The following is a 26,998-nucleotide window of genomic DNA, read 5'->3' as shown; positions in this document are numbered from 1 at the left end:
GTTTGTTGTGTAGCAAGTGATGTTACAAAAATTCAGACTGTTCTTTGAGGAGCAAGAGATTACGTAGCTTCACAAAAGGATTTCTGAAAAGAATGTAATCTTCCTAGAAAAGTAGCCAAGGTTGTGTCTGGAGCTATGGTTTAGAAAGTTGGCTTTGCTCTAGAAGAACTGTGTTGTGGCTGTTTTAACATTCCATGAAAGAAAATACCCTTTTGATCTGGAAGATTTGACAATCAATAAAAATAAATGCCCTTGTCAATTTGGATGATACGTTATAGAAGTCCCCTCAAAACGGATTCCATTGTAGTGTTCTGTTTGCCAAAGGTCCATCTAGTCAAGGCTATGGTTTTTCCAGTGGTCATGTACGGATGCGAGAGTTGGACTGTGAAGAAAGCTGAGTGCCGAAGAATTGATGCTTTTGAACTGTGGTGTTGGAGAAGACTCTTGAGAGTCCCCTTGGACTGCAAGGAGATCCAACCAGTCCATTCTAAAGGAGATCAGCCCTGGGTGTTCTTTGGAAGGAATAATGCTAAAGCTGAAACTCCAGTACTTTAGCCACCTCATGCAAAGGGTTGACTCATTGCAAAAGACTCTGATGCTGGGAGGGATTAGGGGCAGGAGGAGAAGGGGACGACAGAGGATGAGATGACTGGATGGCATCACCGACTCGGTGGATGTGAGTTTGAGTGAACTCCGGAAGTGGGTGATAGACAGGGAGGCCTGGCGTGCTGCGATTCATGGGGTCGCAAAGAGTCAGACTCGACTGAGCGACTGAACTGAACTGATGGTGTCGGACTTAAGTCAGAGTTAATTTTCAGGGTAAGACTGCTTTGATCCCCCTGCCTACTTGTCATCCACTATTTCCTAGACCTCTCCTCCAGCACAATTACTTCCTTATTCTAGTATTTTCTTTAGAGAATCTTCTTCATGACTGACAGTTTCAGTGTATGGGTTATATATATATTTTTTACCAGTAGGTCTTTCTTGGTTATCTGTTTTAAATATAGCAGAGTGTGCATTTCAATCCCAAAGCCCAGTTTATTGGTTATGTTGTGGCTGAGCATTACAAGGCTGAGAATTCCATACAAGTTGTATGGAAATGCCTAAAAAGTGGATTTGGCTTCTTTCACTTAGCATCATGTTTTTAAGGTTCATCCACATTGTAGCATGGATCAGTATTTCATTCTTTTTTTATGGATAAGTAACTCCTTTGTTAATTGATGATACCACATTTATTTTATTTTATTTTTTAACTTTACAATATTGTATTGGTTTTGCCACATATCATAATGAATCCACCACAGGTATACATGTGTTCCCCATCCTGAACCCTCCTCCCTCCTCCCTCCCCATACTATCCCTCTGGGTCATCCCAGGGCACCAGCCCCAAGCATCCAGTATCGTGCATCGAACCTGGACTGGTGACTCGTTTCATATATGATATTATACATGTTTCAATGCCATTCTCCCAAATCATCCCACCCTCTCCCTCTCCCACAGAGTCCAAAAGACTGTTCTATACATCAGTGTCTCTTTTGCTGTCTCGTATACAGGGTTATTGTTACCATCTTTCTAAATTCCATATATATGCGTTAGTATACTGTATTGGTGTTTTTCTTCCTGGCTTACTTCACTCTGTATAATAGGCTCCAGTTTCATCCACCTCATTAGAACTGATTCAAATGTATTCTTTTTAATGGCTGAGTAATATTCCATTGTGTATATGTACCACAGCTTTCTTATCCATTCATCTGCTGATGGACATCTAGGTTGCTTCCATGTCCTGGCTATTATAAACAGTGCTGCGATGAACATTGGGGTACACGTGTCTCTTTCCCTTCTGGTTTCCTCAGTGTGGATGATACCACATTTTGTTTATCCATTCGTCTGTTGATGGACATTTGTATTGTTCCCACTTTTTGTCCACTATGGACAATGTTGCTATGAGCATTTACTTATGAATTTGTGTGTGGACGTGTGTTTGTTTTCAGTTCTCTTGGCTAGGTACCTGGTTGTCAAATTGCTGAATCACATGAGAACTCTATATTTGATATTTTTGAGAAACTGCTAGAGTCTTTTCCAAAGGAGCTACATCATTTTACTGTCTCATTGCAGTTGGCCTTTCCTTTCCTCTTTCATTTAGTTATTCTTCTATAGTGGGCATATATTACTTTAATAATTAGGAAACAAGATGGACTTTTAAAAATTTGTAAACCCCAATCTGTAGGTCCCAGGCCTGTTGCAATGGGCTTTTAATCCATTTGAGTGCCAGTTTTGTCTTTAAACTGAGCAAAGACCCACTTATGCTGTATATAGAAGCTATTGTGATCAAAAGGAAACAGATTCTTTGTTGGAGGAAAGAATCTTCACCCAATCAATTTATCCAAAATTACAGACCTGTTGCAAAGAGGTGTGAGCTAAATGTTCTTCACAGGATTTCCTGTGTGAGTTGTTAAGGTCCTATCCTAAGTGTTCTCTGTTACACCTACCTGTGAAAGTGCACTGAAACCACCTCTGCTGATCAGGAAACTCAGGATAGGGAAGGGGAGAAGAAGAATGGGAATAACTGTGAGTGGAAAAAATCCATTTCAGTACATTTGGGATAGGTTGCTTTGTCTATACAACCATCTATCTATATACGTCTGTCTGTATACCCATGTTTATGTCTGTAACTATATCTGTTAAAGTTGGCTATCAGAATTTGACTCATTCAAAGTCCGGAAGTGATTTGCTTAAATAAATACTATAACCTATATGTAAAAGTATGTTTCTGAGTAGCATGGGAGAACCTAAACCAATGTAAGCATCGATTTCTTGTCTGTCACAATCATCATGTGTGAGGAACTGGTGGAGCTCAATTTATGTAACTTTAAGGGCTCGGTAACAGTTCTGTGCTGAGCTATACTGGAGCCTGAGGGTAAAAAGAAAATCAGTAATATTGATCCTGACTTTGTTGAAGGTTTGATGTTTTGTTCATCATGGATTTTGTTTGCATTAACTTTGATTTTTAAAAATATTGCACTAAATATTATGTATCTTAATAACTGAGATTTTTGGTATTCTCTTAAATTGTGTGCCCAAGGGGCACTAAGGCTTCACCTTAGTCTCAGCTCTGACACTGACTCTATTTAGAGTTCCTTAGGTAAAGGAGCTAGAAAACTGAGTGGTGATTTATTCATTGAGAAACCAAGACGTAGATTAGATTATTTGCTGTAGTTATATAGTGACCTAGCTGGGGATCAGAAGAATTTCTCCTCACTCCTAGTCTTGTATCAAATCATAGGTGATACTCCCTTGTTATATATTTACTGAAGTCTGATCCCTTCACCTCAATTCCAATTTCACATGTTCGATTAGAAAAATGAAATATTTCTAACTTTTTCAATATTGCCTCTCCAATTTTTTAATACTCACAAAAGCAGTACAAATTTCCCAATCACTAACAATTTAATCCTCATTCCTGACCTTTTAGAATTTTCTGTACAGAAGAAGCACTCTATTTTAAAACCAAGAAGGAAATTAAGACCACCCTGGAGTGGAATTTGGATTTTTTTCTGCATAATTCCTTCATTCCTCTCAAAGAGATTAGGGACCAAAATCTCTGAATCTTTCTTTTTAGCCTACTTCTAAGAGCTTTTCAGTTTAAAAGTAAGATAGAAGGGCCAGAGGGTTATGGAAATTTAGTGCATCGAAATGTTTGTCAAACCCATTGGAAAAACAAACAGCACATCCTGGAGCTATTATTGGCACAGCAAATAATGAGTGACATTCAGAGTTTATGCTGTTTGCTCTCTGATACTGCTGGAACGAGTTTACGTCACACATGGGAGTTACCAAGTGGTGACTCTTTCTGGGCTGACCAATAATTATTTGTTCTTCAGTTTATTATCACAATGAAATAAAATCTTTATTTTTTGTAGTTCAGATCACTGGGGAAGAAAGAAACAGACCCATGAAAAGAGAGCATCATTTTAGCCCAGCATTTTCCAAAGTTATCCCTTGAGGGTAATTATAAAAATGGTTTTTTGAAAAAAAGAATTGGAAAATACTGCATACTAAGTGCCAGTCTTGGAAATGTACATCCTCATTAGCATAGGAAGGCTCTGAGAAATCCTTCAAGGGGAAACAAAAATCTATAGCATTTTGTTTAACTCAATTTTGCCCAATTTTTGTTAAAGAAACTTTTTTGTGAAACAAATGCCCCCAAACTTAAAGTCTCAAAACAATAATCATTTCCTTGTTTTTCATAGTTTTTATGAGTCAGGAATTTTAGAAGGACTCACCTGGGTGGTTGTGGCTTGGAATCTTTCATGTGGTCCAGACAGGTGGTGACTGGTGCTAGAACAGCAGGTAGGAGCAGATGGGAATCTCTCTTCGTATCTCATTAGGGCTTCTCCTTGTGGTCTCTCAATTTAGTGTCCATTGTGCTTCCCAACAGCATGGTGTCCTCAGGGCAGTAGGATTGTTCCATGGAAACTCAGAGTTCCAAAAAAGTATTTCAACTCATAAGGTGAAAGCCACAGTGATATAACCTTGAATATAACCTTAGAAATTATGCAGCATTACTTTCACTGTTTTCTGTTAATTACAGGTGAGTTACAAGACCACAAGAATAGGGGAATTCAATTCCACATCTTTCTGAGAAAGTGGCAACTTTCCATAAGAGCCTGTAGACAGGAGATACTATTGCTACTATATTTGGAAAATACAGAACCCTGTTTTTCCTATGGTATCTATTCAATGTTGGTTCCATGAAACATACTTTGTGAATTTGCTTTAAGCAGTTATCACCAGAGCTGTTTCTGGTAGAAGCAGAAGTAGAAAGACAGATTGACTGCTCAGAAACATCTGTCTTCACAAATTCTGGAGATACCCAGATATACAAGTCACAAAAGAATTACTTGGCATGACTGTACTAAAAGATACCATTATTTAAAATCCTATATGGATGTACCCACTTAGGTATTTAGATTTCATGACTCAGAAAAAGTTAATACTCTAACCTTCTTCATTGAGGCCAGTGACTGAATCAGGTTATATGGAATCTCTTGGCACTTAGATTTTAGACTGCAGTAGGTTCACAAGTCATCTACTATAATCCATAATGGCCCTGGAAAATATTCTGCAAGTAAAGTGGGTCTTTAACAAACTGAATGTCTTTGAGAAAAATACCAATAAGCCACTGGTGTTTTAGAGAGACATACCAATAAGCTACTGGTGTTTCTTGAACCTCCTAACCCTTAAATTATTGTCCCAGGATCTACTTATGGGGCAACCCAAACTATGATATACCATTGTTAGGAGTGGAAAAGTATTGATACTTAAATATTTGAAATATTGTGTATAGAATTGCATCAATACCAATAGCACAGAGAAAATCAGTTGAATTTTGCAAACAGAGTGGGGATAAAGATTATGAAACGCATTGTTAGAGAAATGGAAGGACCTTGTTGGATTGAAAAGCAGTAATTTACTCAACAGAGCTAGCTTGAGAACAGTATCCCCCAGCTGGAGGTGACTCCCAAAACATCAGGTACTAGATTTTCAACATTTGAAAGTTGGGGCCTTAGATAAAATCTTAGTCATCACACGAAAACCATCTCCTCAGAAATGGAGGGCTTGGTGATATGTCTCTTGGCTACCCTGCCTCATAAATATTTTTTCCCATCTCAGATGTTCTTCATCAGTTAGTTCAGTCGCTCAGTAGTATTCGACTCTTTGTGACCTCATGAATCACAGCATGCCAGGCCTCCCTGTCCATCACCATCTCCCGGAGTTCACTCAAACTCATGTCCATCAAGTTGGTGATGCCATCCAGCCATCTCATCCTCTGTCGTCCCCTTCTCCTCCTGCCCCCAATCCCTCCCAGCATCACAATGAGTCAACTCTTCGCATGAGGTGGCCAAAGTATTGGAGTTTCAGCTTCAGCATCAGTCCCACCAATGAACACCCAGGACTGATCTCCTTTAGGATGGACTGGTTGGATCTCCTTGCAGTCCAAGGGACTCTCAAGAGTCTTCTCCAACACCACAGTTCAAAAGCATCAATTCTTCAGCGCTCAGCTTTCTTCACAGTCCAACTCTTACAGCCATACATGACCATTGGAAAAACCATATCCTTGACTAGATGGACCTTTGTTGGTAAAGTCAAGTCTCTGCTTTTGAATATGCTGTCTAGGTTGGTCATAACTTTCCTTCCAAGGAGTAAGCGTCTTTTAATTTCATGGCTGCAATCACCATCTGCAGTGATTTGGGAGCCCAAAAAAATAAAGTCTGACACTGTTTCCACTGTTTTCCCATCTATCTGCCATGAAGTGATGGGACCAGATGCCATGATCTTAGTTTTCTGAATGTTAAGCTTTAAGCCAACTTTTCACTCTTCTCTTTCACTTTCATCAAGAGGCTTTTTAGTTCCTCTTCACTTTCTGCCATAAGGGTGGTGTCATCTGCATATCTGAGGTTATTGAGATTTCTCCCAGCAATCTTGATTCCAGCTTGTGCTTCTTCCAGCCCAGTGCTTCATACAAGCTTGTTTTCAGGCTAAGCCTAGTCTAAGGAAGAGTCACACATTCTAAAAATAATGAACAGGCTTCCACTTAATATCTCACTCATGTGAATTATAGGCTTAAATGAGAAAAGGGCACCTCTTTTAGGAATAAATACTCCAGAATGATAACAATGTTTGACCGTAAAGCAAGAGCTGTTAAATCTTAATTGACTTTAAGTCAAAGTACTTAAAATTCATTCCCACACTTAGTGATGAATTTTTATTGATTTTATCCAGAGTCCTCTTGGCCCCAAAGGCACTATTTGAAAGTCATCTGACAAGAGTATATAGTCCATGACATACACAATAACTTGATTTTTTTCTTTGTTTTTATTTAAAAGTAACTGATCTATATAGGGATAAAACCCATTGATTTTGCTGAAATTGTGATTAACAAATTACTAGGTATGAGTTTGAGAAGAAAATAATATGGAATAAAAACTATTATATTGAAGCTGTCATTATTTTTAGAGAGTCTCAGAATTGCTAAGATGTTCCATAATGAAAATATTTTGTCTTTATATAAATAACCACTTCAGTATTCTTGCCTTGAGAACCCCATGAACAGTATGAAAAGGCAAAAAGATAGGACACTGGAAGATGAACTCCCCAGGTTGGTAGGTGCCCAATATGCTACTGGAGAGTGGAGAAATAAGTCCAGAAAGAAAGAAGGGATGGAGCCAAAGCAAAAACAACACCCAGTTGTGGATGTGACTGGTGATAGAAACAAAGTTACAGGCTGTAAAGAGCAGTATTGCATAGGAACCTGGAATGTTAGGTCCATGAATCAAGGCAAATTGGAAGTAGTCAAACAGGAGATGGCAAGAGTGAATGTCGACATTCTAGGAATCAGCAAACTAAAACGGACTGGAATGGGTGAATTTAACTCAGATGACCATTATATCTACTACTCAGAAATGGAGTAGCCCTCATAGTAAGCAAAAGAGTCCAAAATGCAGTACTTGGATGCAATCTCAAAAACAGATGTCTTTTCGTTTCCAAGGCAAACCATTCAATATCACAGTAACTCAAGTCTATGTCCCAACCAGTAATGCTGAAGAAGATGAAGTTAAATGGTTCTATGAAAACCTACAAGACTTTCTAGAGGTAACACCCAAAAAAGATATCCTTTTCATTATAGGTGACTGGATGGAAAAGTAGGAAGTCAAGAGATACCTGGAGTAACAGCAAATTTGGCCTTGGAGTACAGAATGAAGCAGGTCTAAGGCTAACAGAGCTTTACCAAGAGAATGCACTGCTCATAGCAAACACCCTGTTTCAACAACACAAGAGAAGACTCTACACATGGACATCACCAGATGGTCAATACTGAAATCAGATTGATTATATTCTTTGCAGCCAAAGATAGAGAAGCTCTCTACAGTCAGCAAAAACAAGACCGGAGGCTGACTTTGGTTCAGATCATGAACTCCTTATTGCCAAATTCAGACTCATATTCAAGAAAGTAGGGAAAACCACTAGACCATTCAGGTGTGACCTAAATCAAATCCCTTATGTGTCTAACTCTTTGTGACCCCGTGGACTGTGGTACGACAGGCTTCCCTGTCCATCACCAACTCCTGGAGCTTGCTCAAACTCATGTTCTTTGAGTCAGTGATGCCATCCAACCATCTCATCCTCTCAACCATCTCATCCCCTTCTCCTACCTTCAATCTTCCCCAGCATCAGGGTCTTTTAAAATGAGTCAGTTCTTCACATCAGGTGGCCAAAGTATTGGAGTTTCAGCTTCAGCATCAGTCCTTCCAATGAAAATTCAGGACTGATTTCCTTTAGGGTGGGCTGGTTGGACCTCCTTGCAGTCCAAGGGACTCTCAAGAGTCTTCTCCAACACCACAGTTCAAAAGTATCAATTTTTCGGCACTCAGCTTTCTTTATGGTCCTCTCAGGCACTCTATTTTTTGGCCCTGTTCTTTGAGTTCTGGGACAGTGAATAGGAGCAAATAGCAACTCATCTAAGAAATATTGGGATATACTATCCACCACAAGCAGGTTTGGTTCTGGCTGAAACGTGTAAAACAATTAGGGAAATCATCTCTAAATTTGTTTCTGTGAGTCAGTGGCTCCTGCAGACTTTAGGGTATGCATCTCAGTAGACTTGCCAGGTTTCCCACATCCTTGCTATTATTAATAGTATCCTGTTTCACGCTCCCAGACAAAGGGTCACCTGTAAAAGTGGTCACACCCCTAGATCAGGACACGCTGTAACTAACTCTCACCCGCGGTGCATTGGAAATGAAGTTTCTTTTTGTTCCAGTCTATCATTTCACTTTTGTCTCTGCCTTTTCTTTCTCCACTCTTCCTGCCAGCACATTTACAACACTTTTATTCACATGGCTAGAATTGTTCTACTCTGGCACTCACTCTCCCAATCTCATTATTCTCTGAAACTTTTTCTCACCCTATTCCTGCTTTTCCTTTCCCAGCTTGCTCTAACAGAAAGATAACTAAAGTCTCGACTACGGGACTCATCACCTGGGGTCTCTGTTAGAATTGAAGGGGTTTTGAACTTCAATAGGGGAAAAAAATCATTTATTTTCATTTCTACCCTACAATTCATTCAATTAGCATCTCCTACTATGACTCTAGGCAACTGATCATATATTAGCAAAATGTGTGATTTGATCACCACCAGAAATCATATTTATTTTCATTTCACATTAAAATCATTGAAGAATCTCAAAATATAGTTTATGTCTGTCACTACTTCAAAACTATGTTAGTTACTGTACCAGGTGGCTAAATCATATTACATACACTATTAATAAACAGGCAAATATGTTAGATCACAAACTTTTTCACATTTTGATTACTGTATTTCAATATAATTGGTTTCCTTTGCAATCCTACATATTATAATTTATTCACTTGCAAACATTATTCAGGCACAGGCTCATATATGCTGTCAGAGGTGTGCATGGCAAAAAAAGGGCTAAACGCTTCTGTGAACAAATAGACAGGGCTGAGAATCCATGCATGATTCTTTGGTGTCTGAGGAAAGCCCCAGTTATCATTTAAAATAAAAATATAATATATCAAAACAAAATTAATTTGGTGATCTTTAATTAGAACACCATTGTGCATAACACTTTTGGTGCTGATGGTGAGCAGGAAATGTCTGGTAGTGTTGGTTATTTGTAAAAAGCTAAGAGCTGCCATCCAGGTGAGTAGGCAGCCACTGGGAATCCTCCCAGGGAAAATGTGGAGCTATAGGTATAATGCTCCAGCTCCCGGTCTTTAGCCCTATTGAATCTGGGATAGGAGTAGAAATCAGGTTGAGGCTCTCGGTCAATATTATTTCATATAATTCAGTTTTAACTCAGCCTCTCAAAACTTTTAGGTTCTACTGGTAGAAAATTTCTGTTGCCTGGGATGACAAGCTTCTAGCCTAGAAAGACTTATTTCTCTGTTCCTTTTTTATATCAAACAACAGTCACTCGTGTTATGTGTGGAAAAAATGAAAACAGGTGTGAACTGGTAAGTCAGTAAGGCCACCATTATGGAGAATGTGTTTAAGATGGTCCAGATTCTAGGGGTTTGGTGAATCCTGTTCGGCTCAGATAAAAGTAATAGAGTGACATATCCAACTGATAATATCCTCCAGCTATTTATTTCAAATGAATAACCTTTTAATAAAAAAGAACACTTACAACCAAGTATCTAATTTAGAATTCTTAGTTTTCACCAACTGGCTTTATCAAAGCCAACCAGTAACTCTTACCTCCAACACTCTAGTACAAAGCTCTGGTGTGGATCGAAGGACAGACTGGACTTAGGTTTTGGTTGCATTTTCCCATCATTTTGTAATGAAAAGTTTAAAATATGTTTAAAAATTAAAGGAATTGTATAGTTAACATCTATATTTGCAGCCTTGGCTCTATAGTTGGGTGATAGCATATTTACTTTACCACAGTTCTATCAATCCATTCCTCTACCTGAGCATCAATCCATCTTCATTTTCTTTGAGTTCTTTTTCAAAGTTATGGACATCTGGTATACTTCATTCCTAAATACTTCAACTTGTATATCATTACAATTCCTTTTTTATTTTTGAGGTAAAATGTATATATAATGAAACACACATATTGTAAGTGTACCATTTATGGAGTTTTGACAAATGCATACACCTGTGTGACCCATCCCATCCAGATGCAAACATTCCCACCATCCCAGAAAGTTGCCCCATGCCACCTTCCCACTCAGTCCCCACACCACCATCCCCCAGAGCTAATCACTCATGTGATTTTTCCACTATAAATTGGCCTCACTTTGTTCATAAATAACATTTTTTAAGCTACAAATCAATACATATTTAAGGGCATTTTAACACATTTATAGAAATACTGGAGATTATAAAAAGTATAAAACATTTTGTAGTCATTTTCATTTAAGCATTTTCTCAATTAATTAAAAACTCCTCAGGAAAATAATTTTTAATGGCTACATCATCATTGGCTGTTTGAATGAGGTCCATGATAATCCTATCATGGTAATGCAGTTATCTCCCCTGTTGTCAGGAGGAAAGTGTGGCAGGTTCAGTAAGCAGGCCTGAAGGAAGATGAGTTGATTGAACAGAGACATACCGAGTCGTTTTAATTGCTCACCTCATGTTTTTCTTCCTCCTTTGCTGAGCTGTTTATATCTCAGCTGTTGGCCTCTGTGTTGATTTCTCTTACTCCCTAGTATTCTTAGTAAAAATCTGATCATGCCCTATTCTGAAGGGATTCAGAAGCATTTCTAATGAAGGCTCACTTGGTTTTAATCCACCCAGGAGCTGACTGAGATAAGCAGCAGTGGCCGTGGGCTTAGGGGAGACAAGGTCCTGCTCCATGCAGAAGGCCCTTTTTAGTAGATTGACAGCAGTGGGTCTAAGTTGGTCTGGGGCCACAGATGTGGGCATGATGGCACTCATACAAGGAGTTTCAAGGTAATGCATCAAAAGTTGCCCTGCCACTTTCCCACTAATTAATTGACAATATATTTTTAAAATAAAACTTTTCTTGTTCCTGTTATATGCAAGCCACTGTTCTAAATGTTATATCTGCGTTATATTAATCCCTAGAACATCTCTATGAGGTTCAGTTCAGTTCAGTTGCTCGGTAATGTCCGACTCTTTGTGACCTCATGGACTGCAGCACTCCAGGCCTCCCTGTCCATCAACAACTCCTGGAGTTTACTCAAACTCATGTCCATTGCGTCAGTGATGCCATGCAACCATCTCATCCTCTGTCATCCCCTTCTCCTCCTGTCTTCAATCCTCCCCAGCATCAGGGTCTTTTTCAATGAGTCAGTTCTTTGCATCAGGTAGCCAAAGTACTGGAGTTTCAGCTTCAGCATCAGTCCTTCCAATGAACACCCAGGACTGATCTCCTTTAGAATGGACTGCTTGGATCTCCTTGCAGTCCAAGGGACTCTCAAGAGTCTTCTCCAACACCACAGTTCAAAAGCATCAACTCTTTGGCGCTCAGCTTTCTTTATAGTCCAGGGAAAAACGATAGCTTTGACTAGACAGACCTTTGTTGGTAAAGTAATGTCTCTGCTTTTTAATATGCTGTTTAGGTTGGTCATAACTTTTCTTCCAAGGAGCAAGCGTCTTTTAATTTCATGGCTACAGTCATAATCTGCAGTGATTTAGGAGCCCCAGAAAATAAAGTCTCTGACTGCTTCCATTGTTTCCCCATCTATTTGCCATGAAGTGATAGGTATTATAATCTTCCTCATTTTGCTGAGGAGGAAAGCCTAGACTCAGTGAGGTTAAGTAACTTGCCTAACTTCACATGTGTAGTAAGTAGTAGTTTGAACTGGAACCTAAACAAGGGGATTCAGATTCTGACTACCCTCTGCCTCATATCTATTTCTTACAGAAATAAAACATGAGGATGTTTCCTTCAGGATTTAATGTTTGGCTCTAAGCATGCCATCCATGACTTTTGTAGACTTGGCTTGTAGGTAGGTTCAGTTCACAACCAGGAGCGCCAGGTTTCCAGATGGACCAGAGTCCAGAGCAGGGATCGAACGCTTTATCTCTCAAGTGCCAGGTAGTTTGTATTTCAGGCTTTGCAGGCCATACAATCTGTCATAACTACTTAACTCTGCCTTTGTAGCTTCCCTAGATGGTACGTAAATAAACTAACATAGTCCTGTTCCAGTAACACTTTGTTTACACAATCAGATGGCGAGTGCATTTGGCTGATGGGCCATAATTTGCTAACTCCTAGTCTTGAGAAGTGCTTAAAATACTATGGGTAACAACTTCTTTGAGACTCAAATGAAAGTAATGGATTCCTTACCCATAAATGAGCCACATAAGCACATGCATAAAAACTTTTGCATATATTGATATGTATGTCAATATTTACAAGTGTGTGTGTGAAAGTCGCTCAGTTGTGTCCAACTGTTTAATATACATATGTATATATTTAAATGGTATGATGTTTTTACCTATACTGATATGTTGCCTTGAAAATTTTTTATTTTTCTGATTTGCAGAAAAATCAGAATACAAAATAATCTTTGCAAGTACTTTACCTTATAAATATTTTTCATGAGAAAATTAATTATATCCCCAACAAACTGAAGTAATTCCAATTTGTATATTGTATATTCAAAGCATAAAGCAAAGATTAAAGAGAAGGAAAGAGAAAACCAGGCATTTGTAAACAGTCATCCCGATATCAAAACTGATCTTCACTAATCTTTTAGAGTAGAATTGTGGCCAAAGTAGTTTTAGTTTTCCACCTGCCTCTCTAACCACCTAATGCCCAGCTCTAATGAAATTAATGGTAGCTCTCTGGCAGTAGGCAAGGACTCCTTCAGATATTTTAATAGAATCTGTGTAGTCAATATATATCAGATGCCAAAGGCAATCAGTGATTATGGCTTTCCGTCCAGAGTCACAAAATCAGATGTGTTGTCAAGCATCACAATTATACTTTCTGCACAGTATAAGAACTGTTTGGGAAACACATGTAGTGTCATGTTAAACACATCATTGTCTTTGCTGTGCTTAGTCACTCAATCATTTCTGACTGTTTGCAACCCCGTGAACTGCAGCCCGCTAGACTCTTCTGTCCGTGGGGACGCTCCAGGCAAGAATACTGCAGTGGATTGCCATGCCTTCCTCCCGGGGATCTTTCCAACCCAGGGACTGAACTCAGGTCTCCTGCATTGCAGGTGGATTCTTTACCACCTGAGCCACCAGGGAAGCCCAAGAATACTGAAGTGGGTAGCCTATCCCTTCTCCAGGGGAACTTTCTGACCCAGGACCAAACTGGGGGGTCTCCTGCATTGCAGGTGGACTCTTTACCAGCTGAGCTACCAGGGACACCCATGTCCCATTATATTTAGTGGTAAATCTTAAAAGAAATGCTATGTAAGACTCCCTATATTTCATTTCTTTGTCAATTTCTAACTGAAGCTTGGTGTTGATCAAAGAAAATAAGTGTAATGATCATGATGTCACTGTATGTTTTCCTTAATTTATCTCCATAGGAAACTATTCTTGGCTGAATAACATGGTGGTGACGATGGAAACTATACTTTAAGTAGCCACACCCAGGAGCATTCCATATCCCTTACACAACCATGTTCTTTGATCACAATAAAGAAAATAATTTGAAATGAAAATATGTTTCCCCCAAAGATGAAATCAAGGCAACAGAAAAGAAGTTCAAGAAATAAAGATATATATTCGTGTCTGACTCATCAAGCTCTCCAAAGCTATCAAAAGAAAATTAGAAAAAAAAAAAAAAAAGAAAATTAGAGTGCATGGTTTAGCAAAACAAAATCTTCTTTAGATATTTTTTGCAGCTATTTGAATAACTAGTGAACTGCAAGCTTTTGGTATGAAATCCTTCTTTTTAAATAGAGATATTATTGACATGTAATTTCTTTTTCAGCCTGCTGCTGCTGCTGCTAAGCCACTTCAGTCGTGTCCAACTCTGTGTGACCCCATAGACAGCAGTCCACCAGGCTCCCCCGTCCCTGGGATTCTCCAGGCAAGAACACTGGAGTGGGTTGCCATTTCCTTCTCCAATATATGAAAGTGAAAAGTGAAAGCGAAGTCGCTCAGTCATGTCCAACTCTTTGCGACTCTATTAATGGATCCCAGATCACAGACAAAGCCATTGAAGCTTTAGTTAAAAAGCATGGAAACAGGTAAAATAATGATAAATATTTCATTTACATGTAGCTTCCATTTCTGTATGTTTGTATTTCTTTATTTGATGTTCTTATCAAGCACTCATTGAGGTAGGCATTACCTACAGTTGTCTGCCAAGTAATCTGAGACTCAGAGACAGTTCAGTTCAGTCACTCAGTCGTGTCTGACTCTTTGCAACCCCATGAATCGCAGCACGCCAGGCCTCCCTGTCCATCACCAACTCCCGGAGTTCACTCAGACTCACGTCCATTGAGGCAGTGATGCCATCCAGCCATCTCATCCTCTGTCGTCCCCTTCTCCTCCTGCCCCCAATCCCTCCCAGCATCAGGGTCTTTTCCAATGAGTCAACTCTTCGCATGAGGTGGCCAAAGTATTGGAGTTTCAGCTTCAGCATCATTCCTTCCAAAGAAATCCCAGGGCTGATCTCCTTCAGAATGGACTGGTTGGATCTCCTTGCAGTCCAAGAGACTCTCAAGCGTCTTCTCCAACATCACAGTTCAAAAGCCATCAATTCTTCAGCGCTCAGCTTTCTTCACAGTCCAACTCTCACATCCATACATGACCAATGGAAAACCATAGCTTTGACTAGACAGACCTTTGTTGGCAAAGTAACATCTCTGCTTTTGAATATGCTGTCTAGGTTGGTCATAACTTTTCTTCCAAGGAGCAAGCATCTTTTAATTTCATGGCTGCAGTCACCATCTGCAGTGATTTTGGAGCCCCCCAAAATAAAGTCTGACAGTTTCCACTGTTTCCCCATCTATTTCCCATGAAGTGATGGGACCAGATGCCATGATCCCAACCCAGGGATTGAACCCAGCTCTCCTGCATTTTAGGCAGATTACTTACTGTCTGAGCCACCAGGGAAGCCCATTACCTAGCCCATGAACCCTAGTTACCTTATTTATAAAATATGGGTAATAATAATCATCAAGGAGAGCTGTTGTGAAAATTAAAAAATAGTGTACATAAAACCCTTAGTGACTAGTACTTAGTATGTGCTCAATAAATGCTACTTTATTTTATTCCAGGCTCCATTGATTATCCCCCACTCTGAATGCCTACAGCACACATTCCCAATTGTTTCTATAATTATAACCTTGTCTCCTTAACCAACTTTTAACACAAGAATACTTTAAACCCCTGCAGGAATGCAGGTACAATGCAAGACATAATTTGGGGAAACACCTCGAATCCTCCCAAGGTCAATGGCTTGTGAATTGTGTAATAGCTTACTTGGTAGAAAAACACACCAAGAAGTGTGGCCCCTGTGATGTAAAAAAAAAGCCTGGAACTGGCCAATAAAACCTCATCAAATTGAAATTTGACTGGCAAAGTATTTAAGTAAATTAAGAAGGCCAACATTTCTTATGTAAGTTGGCAGCAGCTTGTGGTTTCTTTGAATTATCTCAAGTCTTTTGAATACTAGTCCTTGAACAATTTTGCCATAGTCAAATGGAAAGATAAAAATAGAAATGAAGTGTTGGCATTGAAATCCAAAATGGTCCCTTTTGCCACAGTTTCATATCTCACGGTCACTCACTTTGGAATATTAATACAATGCTTTGGTTCAGAAAGTTCCAGTGTACTTTTTCTTGTTTCTTTGTTAAAACTATTTTGACTGTATTTGCTTTGAATTATTTCTAATGCATCGGTTTTTTAAAAAATAATTGTACAGAACCTTTGTCTTTAGCATTTTAGCAAATATTTTCCTACATTATTGAAAGCTTGCCATTAGCATCATTTTAACCTTTTCAAAATGTATTAGCCATCTCTTAAGTTTTGAACAGTTAGGATGTTCCTAATGTTTTGAAGTAAAAGCTACACCAATGATACTTTTTGCATGGAGATTCCCATCTCCCCTTTAATGACTATTAAGGCTAGATTCTTCAAAGTGGAATTTCTGGATTTAACTTTTCTTAATTTACATTTTCAAATGTTCTCAAGGACTGGATTAACATATACTCCATCAACAGTGGAAAAGAATGCCTGTTCATCATACACTTGCCAGTCACTGCTCTTTGGCGGTGGGTGGAAAGTTGAGGGGTAGGAACAAAGTGAACTTCACTGATTTGATGAAGAAAAAAGTTTTTTCTCTTGTAAGATTACTTTCTTATTCTTGTCTTTGATTACTTGGTTTTATCTTTATCTATCTGTTTGCTATTTGCATTTTGTCAATTATTAATTTCTGTTCAAGTCCTATTGAAGGCATAGTGGGTTTTGTAACAAAGAAATTTCATTAATTTTAAGACAGCACAGTACTTTTCTATCTAGATGTCAGAATCTTCTATCTATGTTTTATTTTACTTCTTATATATTTGCTGAAACAATTTTTTTTTTACTTTAAAACATACAAAGTTAAAGGAGCACATAAAAACTGCCATTAATTTGTTAAAATGGCAACCCACTCCAGTACTCTTGCCTAGAAAATTCCATGGATGGAAGAGCGTGGTAGGCTACAGTTCATGGAGTTGCAAAGAGTCGGACACGACTGAGCGACCTCACTTTAATTGGAGGATAATTGCTTTACAATGTTGTGTTGGTTTCTGCCATACAACAATGTGAATCAACCATAAGTATGTATATATATATATATTCCTCCTTCTTGAACCTCCCTCCCATCCATTCTCCATCCCAGTCCTCTAGGTCATCACAGAGCACCGGGCTGAGCTCCCTACATTACACAGAAACTTCTTACTAGCCATCTGTTTTACACACGGTAATGTGTATGTTTCAATGCTACTCTCCTAATTTGTCCCACCCTTTCCTTCCCTCGCTGAGTCCAAAAGTCTGTTCTCTATATCTGTGTCTCTATTCCTACCCTGCAAATAGGTTCATCAGTACCACTTCCATGTGGTCCACTGGAGAAGGGAATGGCAAACCACTTAAGTATTCTTGCCTTGAGAACCCCATGAACAGTATGAAAAGGCAAAATGATAGGATACTGAAAGAGAAACTCCCCAGGTCAGTAGGTACACAATATGCTACTGGAGATCAGTGGAGAAATAACTCCAGAAAGAATGAAGGGATGGAGCCAAAAAAAGAATACCCAGCTGTGGATGTGACTGGTGATAGAAGTAAGGTCCAATGCTGTAAAGAGCAATATTGCATAGGAACCTGGAATGTCAGGTCCATGAATCAAGGCAAATTGGAAGTGGTCAAACAAGAGATGGCAAGAGTGAATGTCAACATTCTAGGAATCAGTGAACTGAAATGGACTGGAACGGGTGAATTTAACTCAGATGACCATTATATCTACTACTGCGGGCAGGAATCCCTCAGAAGAATTGGAGTAGCCATCATGGTCAACAAAAGAGTCTGAAATGCAGTACTTGGATGCAATCTCAAAAACGACAGAATGATCTCTGTTCGTTTCCAAGGCAAACCATTCGATATCACAGTAATCCAAGTCTATGCCCCAACCAGTAATGCTGAAGAAGCTGAAGTTAAATGGTTCTATGAAGACCTACAAGACCTTTTAGAACTAACACCCAAAAAAGATGTCCTTTTCATTATAGGGGACTGGAATGCAAAAGTAGGAAGTCAAGAAACACCTGGAGTAACAGGCAAATTTGGCCTTGGAATACGGAATGAAGCAGGGTAAAGACTAATAGAGTTTTGCCAAGAAAATTCACTGGTCATAACAAACACCCTCTTCCAACAACACAAGGGAAGACTCTACACATGGACGTCACCAGATGGTCAACACCGAAATCAGATTGATTATATTCTTTGCAGCCAAAGATGGAGAAGCTCTATACAGTCAGCAAAAACAAGACCGGGAGCTGACTGTGGCTCAGACCATGAACTCCTTATTGCCAAATTCAGACTTAAGTTGAAGAAAGTAGGGAAAACCACTAGACCACTCAGGTATGACCTAAATCAAATCACTTATGATTATACAGTGGAAGTGAGAAATAGATTTAAGGGCCTAGATCTGATAGATAGAGTGCCTTATGAACTATGGGATGAGGTTCGTGACATTATACAGGAGACAGGGATCAAAACCATCCCCATGGAAAAGAAATGCAAAAAAGCAAAATGGCTGTCTGGGGAGGCCTTACAAATAGCTGTGAAAAGAAGAGAAGTGAAAAGCAAAGGAGAAAAGGAAAGATATAAACATCTGAATGCAGAGTTCCAAAGAATAGCAAGAAGAGATAAGAAAGCCTTCTTCAGCAATAAATGCAAAGAAATAGAGGAAAACAACAGAATGGGAAAGACTAGAGATCTCTTCAAGAAAATCAGAGATACCAAAGGAACATTTCATGCAAAGATGAGCTCGATATAGGACAGAAATGGTATGGACCTAACAGAAGCAGAAGATATTAAGAAGAGATGGCAAGAATACACAGAAGAACTGTACAAAAAAGATCTTCACAACCCAGATAATCACGATGGTGTGATCACTGACCTAGAGCCAGACATCCTGGAATGTGAAGTCAAGTGGGCCTTAGAAAGCATCACTACAAACAAAGCTAGTGGAGGTGATGGGATTCCAGTTGAACTATTCCAAATCCTGAAAGATGATGCTGTGAAAGTGCTGCACTCAATATGCCAGCAAATCTGGAAAACTCAGCAGTGGCCACAGGATGGGAAAAGGTCAGTTTTCATTCCAATCCCAAAGAAAGGCAATGCCAAAGAATGCTCAAACTACCGCACAACTGCACTCATCTCACACGCTAGTAAAGTAATGCTCAAAATTCTCCAAGCCAGGCTTCAGCAATATGTGAACCGTGAACTTCCTGATGTTCAAGCTGGTTTTAGAAAAGGCAGAGGAACCAGAGATCAAATTGCCAACATCCGCTGGATCATCGAAAAAGCAAGAGAGTTCCAGAAAAACATCTATTTCTGCTTTATTGACTATGCCAAAGCCTTTGACTGTGTGGAACACAATAAACTGTGGAAAATTCTGAAAGAGATGGGACTACCAGACCACCTGATCTGCCTCTTGAGAAATTTGTATGCAGGTCAGGAAGCAACAGTTAGAACTGGACATGGAACAACAGACTGGTTCCAAATAGGAAAAGGAGTACGTCAAGGCTGTATATTGTCACCCTGTTTGTTTAACTTATATGCAGTGTACATCATGAGAAGTGCTGGACTGGAAGAAGCACAAGCTGGAATCAAGATTGCCGGGAGAAATATCAATAACCTCAGATATGCAGATGACACCAGCCTTATGGCAGAAAGTAAAGAGGAACTAAAAAGCCTCTTGATGAAAGTGAAAGTGGAGAGTGAAAAAGTTGGCTTAAAGCTCAACGTTCAGAAAACGAAGATCATGGCATCCGGTCCCATCCTTCATGGAAAATAGATGGGGAAACAGTAGAAACAGTGTCAGACTTTATTTTTGGGGGCTCCAAAATCACTGCAGATGGTGACTGCAGCCATGAAATTAAAAGACGCTTACTCCTTGGAAGGAAAGTTATGACCAACCTAGATAGCATATTCAAAAGCAGAGACATTACTTTGCCAACAAAGGTTCGTCTAGTCAATGCTATGGTTTTTCCTTGGACTATAAAGAAAGCTGAGCACCAAAGAATTGATGCTTTTGAACTGTGGTGTTGGAGAAGACTCTTGAGAGTCCCTTGGACTGCAAGGAGATCCAACCAGTCCATCCTAAAGGAAATAAGTCCTGAATATTCATTGGAAGGACTGATGCTGAAGCTGAAACTCCAATACTTTGGCCACCTGATGCAACGAACTGACTCATTGGAAAAGATCCTGATGCTGGGAAGGATTGAAGGCCAGAGGAAAAGGGGACGACAGGATGAGATGGTTGGGTGGCATCACCCACTCAATGGACATGAGTTTAAGTAAACTCCAGGTGTTGGTGATGGACAGGGAGACCTGGTGTTCTGCAGTCCATGACGTCGCAAAGAGTCAGCCACAACTGATTGACTGGACTGAACTGAACTGAAGGATAGAGGACTCTGGAGCTCAGAGCAAGATCTGCCTAGAGATGGACATTGTAGAAGCTATGGTCATGGCTGACATCTAGAAAGAGATTATAGTGTGAGGGGAGAAGAGGGTCTTGCCATTAGCCTTGAGAAGCCCCGTTTGTCAATGATTATGTAAAGGAAGCTGAGTCTACAAAAGGAATGAGAAGGAAAAGCCAAAGATATATGAGGAAAACCAGAAAAATGTGTTATTTTGAGAAATGGAGAAAAATTTTAAGAAATAGGCAGTGGTTAACAGTGTCCAGTGCTACTTAAAATGTATATAAATTGGGGATTTTAGCATGTTTATTGGATTTAGCTACTAGCAATCATTAATGATCTTCATGAGAATTGTTTCGGGGGTGTGACAGAGTAAAAAAACACATTGACATGACATGATGAATGAATGGAACAGAGAAATTTTGTCTAAAAGGGTAGGAAAAAAGGAAAAGTGATGACTGGATAGGAACAGGAAATCAAAGGAGCCTTTTGGTTTTTCATTGATGGGACTTGATCAAATTCTGGTGAAAAGGTTCCATTTGAGACTCTCTGAGACTTCATATCAAGGCTTGCTGCTGGAAGATCTAACAAGCTAATTGGAAGCAGGTGACAGTCCTGGGTCAGGTAATTGGGTTGGAGGTCAAACACTAAAAGAATAGCAGAAGGGGACAGACAATGAGGTCAACAGCATGTGAAAGACATCATAACTGAATAAAAATTGGCAATCATTCAGTTATCTTGCTAGCTTCCCAAGGTGGGCTGAATTCAGGGGAATTATATTTTTCTTAGATATGAATATCACCTCAAATACATTCCCCTAAGACTGTAGGAAGGCAGTGTTCTCTCACGTCCTGATATTGAAGCTTCCCCAGTATTTCTTCTCTTAGGCTACCATGCCTGCTGGTCCTGCATACTTCATCCAATTTTGCAGTAGTCAACAGTAAAGGGTTATATCTGAGATTCTCAGTACCTGACTCTACCTCAAGTGTTTCCTCTTCTCTGAGACTCTAGTTCTCAAGCTAACTCTTGCATTTCCAGCTCAGTTTCCACCTTAGGCAGAATGTTAGATCAGACACTACTGCTGCTGCTAAGTTGCTTCAGTCGTGTCCGACTCTGTGTGACCCCATGGACTGCAGCCTACCAGGCTTCTCCGTCCATAGGATTCTCCAGGCAAGAACACTGGAGTGGGTTGCCCTTTCCTTCTCCAAGATCAGACACTATGGACCCTTATAAATTCAACATCCTCATTTTACATATGAGGAAACGAGCCTCAGAGAGGTAAAGGACTGGTCCTAAGAGCATCCGTTGCAAAAAGGTGTAGGCTTTTTAATACTAAAGTACACATTCTTTCATGATGTTGATAGGTTTAGTCACTAAGTTGTGTCTGACTCTTGCCACCCCATGGACTGTAGCCTGCCAGGCTCCTCTGTCCTTGGGATTTCTCAGGCAAGAATACTGGAGTAGGTTACCATTTCTTTCTCCAGGGGATCTTCCAAACCTAAGGACTGAACCTGGGTCTTCTGCATTACAAGCAAACTCTTTATTGACTGGACCACCAGGGAAGCCACTGTGTTAACTTTTAGTAAAATCTGACTTCTATTCAGTAACAAGTTCTAGTGGACTATGAGTAACTTGGCTGTAACACTATCAAATCAATAGAACAAATATGTATTTAAATAACTGGGAAATTAAACATGGGAAATTAATCATGTCCTCAGAAAAAATGTTCTTATAATGGTTTGTCATATTTTATTATAATACTTAAACTCTATAATATGCTGTTTTTATTTCTGATTTTTGCTTCTATACACACAAATGTAGTCACAAACACACAACGTATACTCATTCTACACCTGAATACTCTCCTATTGTCTTAAAAAAAAATTCCTTAACAGAAATTAACCTATCTAGATGGATGGGGCAATAAATTAATAGTTTATGTGTTAAAATACCCCACAATAACTCATTCATGGTCCTGCATACCTCATCCAATTTTGCAATAGTCAACAGTAAAGTCAACATATTACTCATGTAATATGAATTGATTTTGAAATAATGTTCTAAAAATACACTGTCAGTTTAAAAAGGTATTTTATTATGTTGTGGTGGTTCTGGGGAATATAGATTAAAGCTTCATTATTCCGTAGTGAATTCAATTATCCAAGATGGAATCATGGACTCATGACCCATGTGCCTGTGCTAACTACTCAAGTGACCTGGGCATAATTAGGAAGATTCCTGAAGTCAGTGATTCTCAAATTAAAGAGGCATGAGGATCACCTGGAGGGCTTGTTAAACCACAAGTCACCGGGCCCCACCCTCAGAGGTTCTGGGGTGGGCTCTAGGTATTTGTATTTCTAACAGGTTACTGCTGGTTACAGAACCACATTTGGAGGAGAGCTGCTGCCTTAGGTAATCATTCAACTGAAAGTCACACAAAAAGAAGGACTGGTGGGAGTTTCCTGATTTCTTCAGAACCAACGCATGGGCTTGCAGTCTAATAGCAAGTACCCAATGTGCTCTTTTGTTCTGTTTGTTTTTAAATATTTACTTATTTATTTAACTGCGTTGGGCCTTAGTTGTGGCACACAGAATCTTTCCTTGTGGTGCATGGACTCTCTAGTTGTGGCATGCGGGCTCAGTAGTTGTGGTGACAGGCTTAGTTGCTCTGCGGCATGTGGGATCTTAGTTCCCTGACCCAGGGATTGAAGCCATGTACCCTGAATTGCAAGGCAGATTCTTAACCACTGGATGACAAGGTAAGTCCTCCAAGTAGACAGTATTATTACTTACTATCTTCCCTGTGCCCTTACTATGTCCTGAAATTTTCTAGGTCATAGTAGTGACTCAGGTCAGACAGATATGTGTGAAAAATATACCAAGAGCACCAAGCTGCTAGAACAGACACAAATAACTGCGAGCCTTCATGTTTTAAAACAATCAGACAGGTTTACACGTCCTGTAATTTCAGAGTGAGGGGTGGTTTCATATTCCTGAATACAATCAATTTATAAAAAATGCGAAAATATTTTTTTATAAACCTCCACTGCCATTGAGCATTGCTATCCTATAATTTAGGTGTCACTAAGATCATGGCATCTGGTCCCATCATTTCCTGGGAAACAGATGGAGAAACAGTGGAAACAGTGTCAGACTTTATTTTGGGGGGCTCCAAAATCACTGCAGATGGTGACTGCAGCCATGAAATTAAAAGACACTTACTCCTTGGAAGGAAAGTTATGACCAACCTAGACAGCATATTAAAAAGCAGAGATATTACTTTGCCAACAAAGGTCCATCTAGTCAAGGCTATGGTTTTTCCAGTGGTCATGTATGAATGTGAGAGTTGGACTGTGAAGAAAGCTGAGAGCCAAAGAATTGATGATTTTGAACTGTGGTGTTGGAGAAGACTCTTGAGAGTGCCTTGGACTGCAAGGAGATCCAACCAATCCATTCTAAAGGAGATCACCCCTGGGTGTTCATTGGAAGGACTGATGCTAAAGCTGAAACTCCAATACTTTGGTCACCTCATGTGACGAGTTGACTCATTGGAAAAGACCCTGATGCTGGGAGGGATTGGAGGCAGGAGAAGGGGACAACAGAGGATGAAATGGCTGGATGGCATCACTGACTCGACGGACATGAGTCTGAGTGAACTCCAGGTGTTGGTGATGGACAGGGAGGCCTGGCATGCTGTGATTCATGGGTCGCAAAGAGTCGGACATGACTGAGCAACTGAACTGAAAAATTGAGTTGTCCAAGGTGCATGTTCTCAGGTGAGGTCCAATAGGGTGAGGTTCTATCTTCTTGTTTTAGTTCTACTGTAAGGACGTATCCTTTTCATGGTCCATTTAGAGCCATATTTTCCCCATGTTTGTGCTTTTTATTAGTGACTTGCTATTAAAATGGCCTCCAAATATAGTACTGAAGAACTATTTAGTATTCCTAAGGATGAGAGGGCTATGGTGTGCCTTGTAGAGTAAATACACATGTCAAACTGGCTTTGTTCAAGTATGAGTTATAGTCCTGTTGGCCATGAGTTCAGCGTTAATGAATCAATAATATACATTAAATGAGGTGTTTTTAAACAAAAACACACACTAAAACAAGGTTATATATTAATCCGGAGAAGGCAATGGCAACCCACTCCAGTACTCTTGCCTGGAAAATCCCATGGACAGAGGAGCCTGGTAGGCTACAGTCCATGGGGTTGCTATGAGTCAGACAGGACTGAGCAACTTCACTTTCACTTTTCATTTTCATGCATTGGAGAAGGAAATGGCAACCCACTCCAATGTTCTTGCCTGGAGAATCCCAGGGACGGGGGAGCCTGGTGGGCTGCCATCTATGGGGTCACACAGAGTCGGACACGACTGAAGTGACTTAGCAGCAGCAGGTATTAATCAGTTGACAAAAACATTATGACCAGAAGCTCACAGGAATCTAACCCTGTATTTCCTTATGGGCAATGATTGAGGATTTGCTTACCCAGTGTTTGAGCAGCTTCCTAGAACACAACTACCATAAATAAGGCGAATCAACACGGCTTGGATTTGCTGAGGGTACCACGTTTAGTGAATTTTCTTCATCTGTTGATCAAGTTTACCAGTTCATGTTATCAGCACTGTATGTTCACTTCTCAAATAAAACAGTAAAATGCAGACTTTCCACCATGAAAAAGTAAAAATGTCACTCAGGTGACTTTGGGAATCTGCTCAAGTCCAGTGAATCAGGGAACAGTATAACATTTTACTTTTTTTTTTACTTCCAGAGTCTCCACAAAATAGAAGTATTTGGCTGCCTTGCTCTTACTGCCAGGAGTGTGGGCTCCCTGGCCTCGCAGTGTTCACACCTTCAGATCCTGCATATTGGGAGAGTCCCCAAGGTCTCTAAGGCCTGCCTGGTCAGGAGCCTGGAGAACTTACAAGAGGTGACTGCCCTTAATGTTGCTGGCCTCAAAATGATGAGACTTCTTGGACTCAGACTGACATTTTCATTGGTTTCCACCTGCCTAAGTTTTCAGAACATAAAACTAAATAATGCTTCCATGTCTTTCCCACCTCATCATGAAATAATGCTCTGAAACGTACATTTTACAGGGGACAGAATCACAGAGTACCGGTATGATAGAAAGGGTTTGGACAGTGGACCATTTCTCCTACTCAAGAGAAGAAATATTTGAAACTGTTTCACTGAGGAAACATTGCTATTTGGTTACGGAATATGTAGGTAGCAGATCTAAAAGTTGACCTAGTTAGCTGAGCTAATATTTACAATAATTCAATGGAACTATTAAAAAAGAGATAATGATAATAGCTATTATTTACAGAGCCCCTTCCATGTTTCAGGAACATATAAGGCACTTGTTACACACATTATTTCACCAGCTTCCCACCTACCTGTGTGAGAAGAAGCATTGTCCCCAATTTACAGGTAGAGTCGTTGAGGTTCTGGGAGGTGAAAGAAAAATGGTACAGGTCATGAAGCTTGTAAGTCTGGACCCATGTTTGCTGGTTTTCCCCCACTATATTCACGTGGCTTCAGTCTGTGTGGAAGGAGAAGGGAATCCGTCCTCCCCCTCAGATATGATTAGCCAAACGATGATGTGACAATGAGACAGGCTGCTTTTCACAAATTAAATGTTGACTGAAATTCTGTGAACTTGGAGTGGACAGTACTTCTGGCTGAAAACAGATTATTATCATTCTGCTTGATACTGGTTGATTGGAAGCCAATGAAAAGATATTCTGACTTCAGCAGTTGCATTAAAATTTTTAAGTTCTCAGTTTTCTCTTTTTACTAGGATCATCTTGGGTTCTGAAGTATTCTTGCCTTAAACCCTGAATGAATTAACAAGAGAAGAACAATACTATATTTCTCCTTTTAATCAAAATGTCATGTCTTTGAAAGGAATTCTTCTTTAAGAGATGGCAGTCTGCTTATATGAGTCTCTTATATGAGAAAAATCAAAGTAAATAGAAAGAAAGATATAATAAATTTACTGTGGTTCTGTGGGTAAAGAATCTGCCTGGAATGCAGAAGATGCAGAAGATGTGGGTTCAATTCCTGGGTCGGGAAGATCCCCTGGAGGACAGCATGGCAACTTGCTCTAGTATTCTTGCTTGGAGAATCCCATGTACAGAGGAGCCTGGTGGGCTTTAGTCCATAGGGTCACAAAGAGTTAGACGCGACTGAAGTGACTGAGCATGCATGCACACAATTATAGCTCTGAAGCCTCATTTTAACTTAGGCTCAACTTGTTATTTATGTTTAAGCCCTATTACAGATGGAAATTCTCTCTCTGCATTTCTTTTTGTCTTTAATCTGTGAATATCTG

The 26,998-nt window shown here is 39.7% G+C and overlaps 1 long non-coding RNA gene across 12 annotated transcripts in view; it reads left to right on the top strand.

Annotated features, from left to right (window-relative positions):
- Positions 1 to 26,446, top strand: part of LOC129650433 (uncharacterized) — a 74,321-nt gene extending 47,875 nt beyond the window's left edge. For 8 of the 12 annotated variants that reach the window (XR_008713754.1, XR_008713755.1, XR_008713751.1 and 5 more), the window contains 2 exons: positions 14,463 to 14,721; positions 25,433 to 26,446. This is a non-coding gene — a long non-coding RNA (uncharacterized LOC129650433). The other 4 variants (XR_008713759.1, XR_008713760.1, XR_008713762.1 and 1 more) reach the window with 3 other exon arrangements.
- The last annotated feature ends 552 nt before the right edge of the window (positions 26,447 to 26,998 follow it).

The sequence above is a fragment of the Bubalus kerabau genome, chromosome 4 (genome assembly GCF_029407905.1).
Source record: "Bubalus kerabau isolate K-KA32 ecotype Philippines breed swamp buffalo chromosome 4, PCC_UOA_SB_1v2, whole genome shotgun sequence".
NCBI classification, from domain to species: Eukaryota; Metazoa; Chordata; class Mammalia; order Artiodactyla; family Bovidae; genus Bubalus; species Bubalus kerabau.
This window is presented reverse-complemented; position numbering and strand designations above follow the sequence as displayed.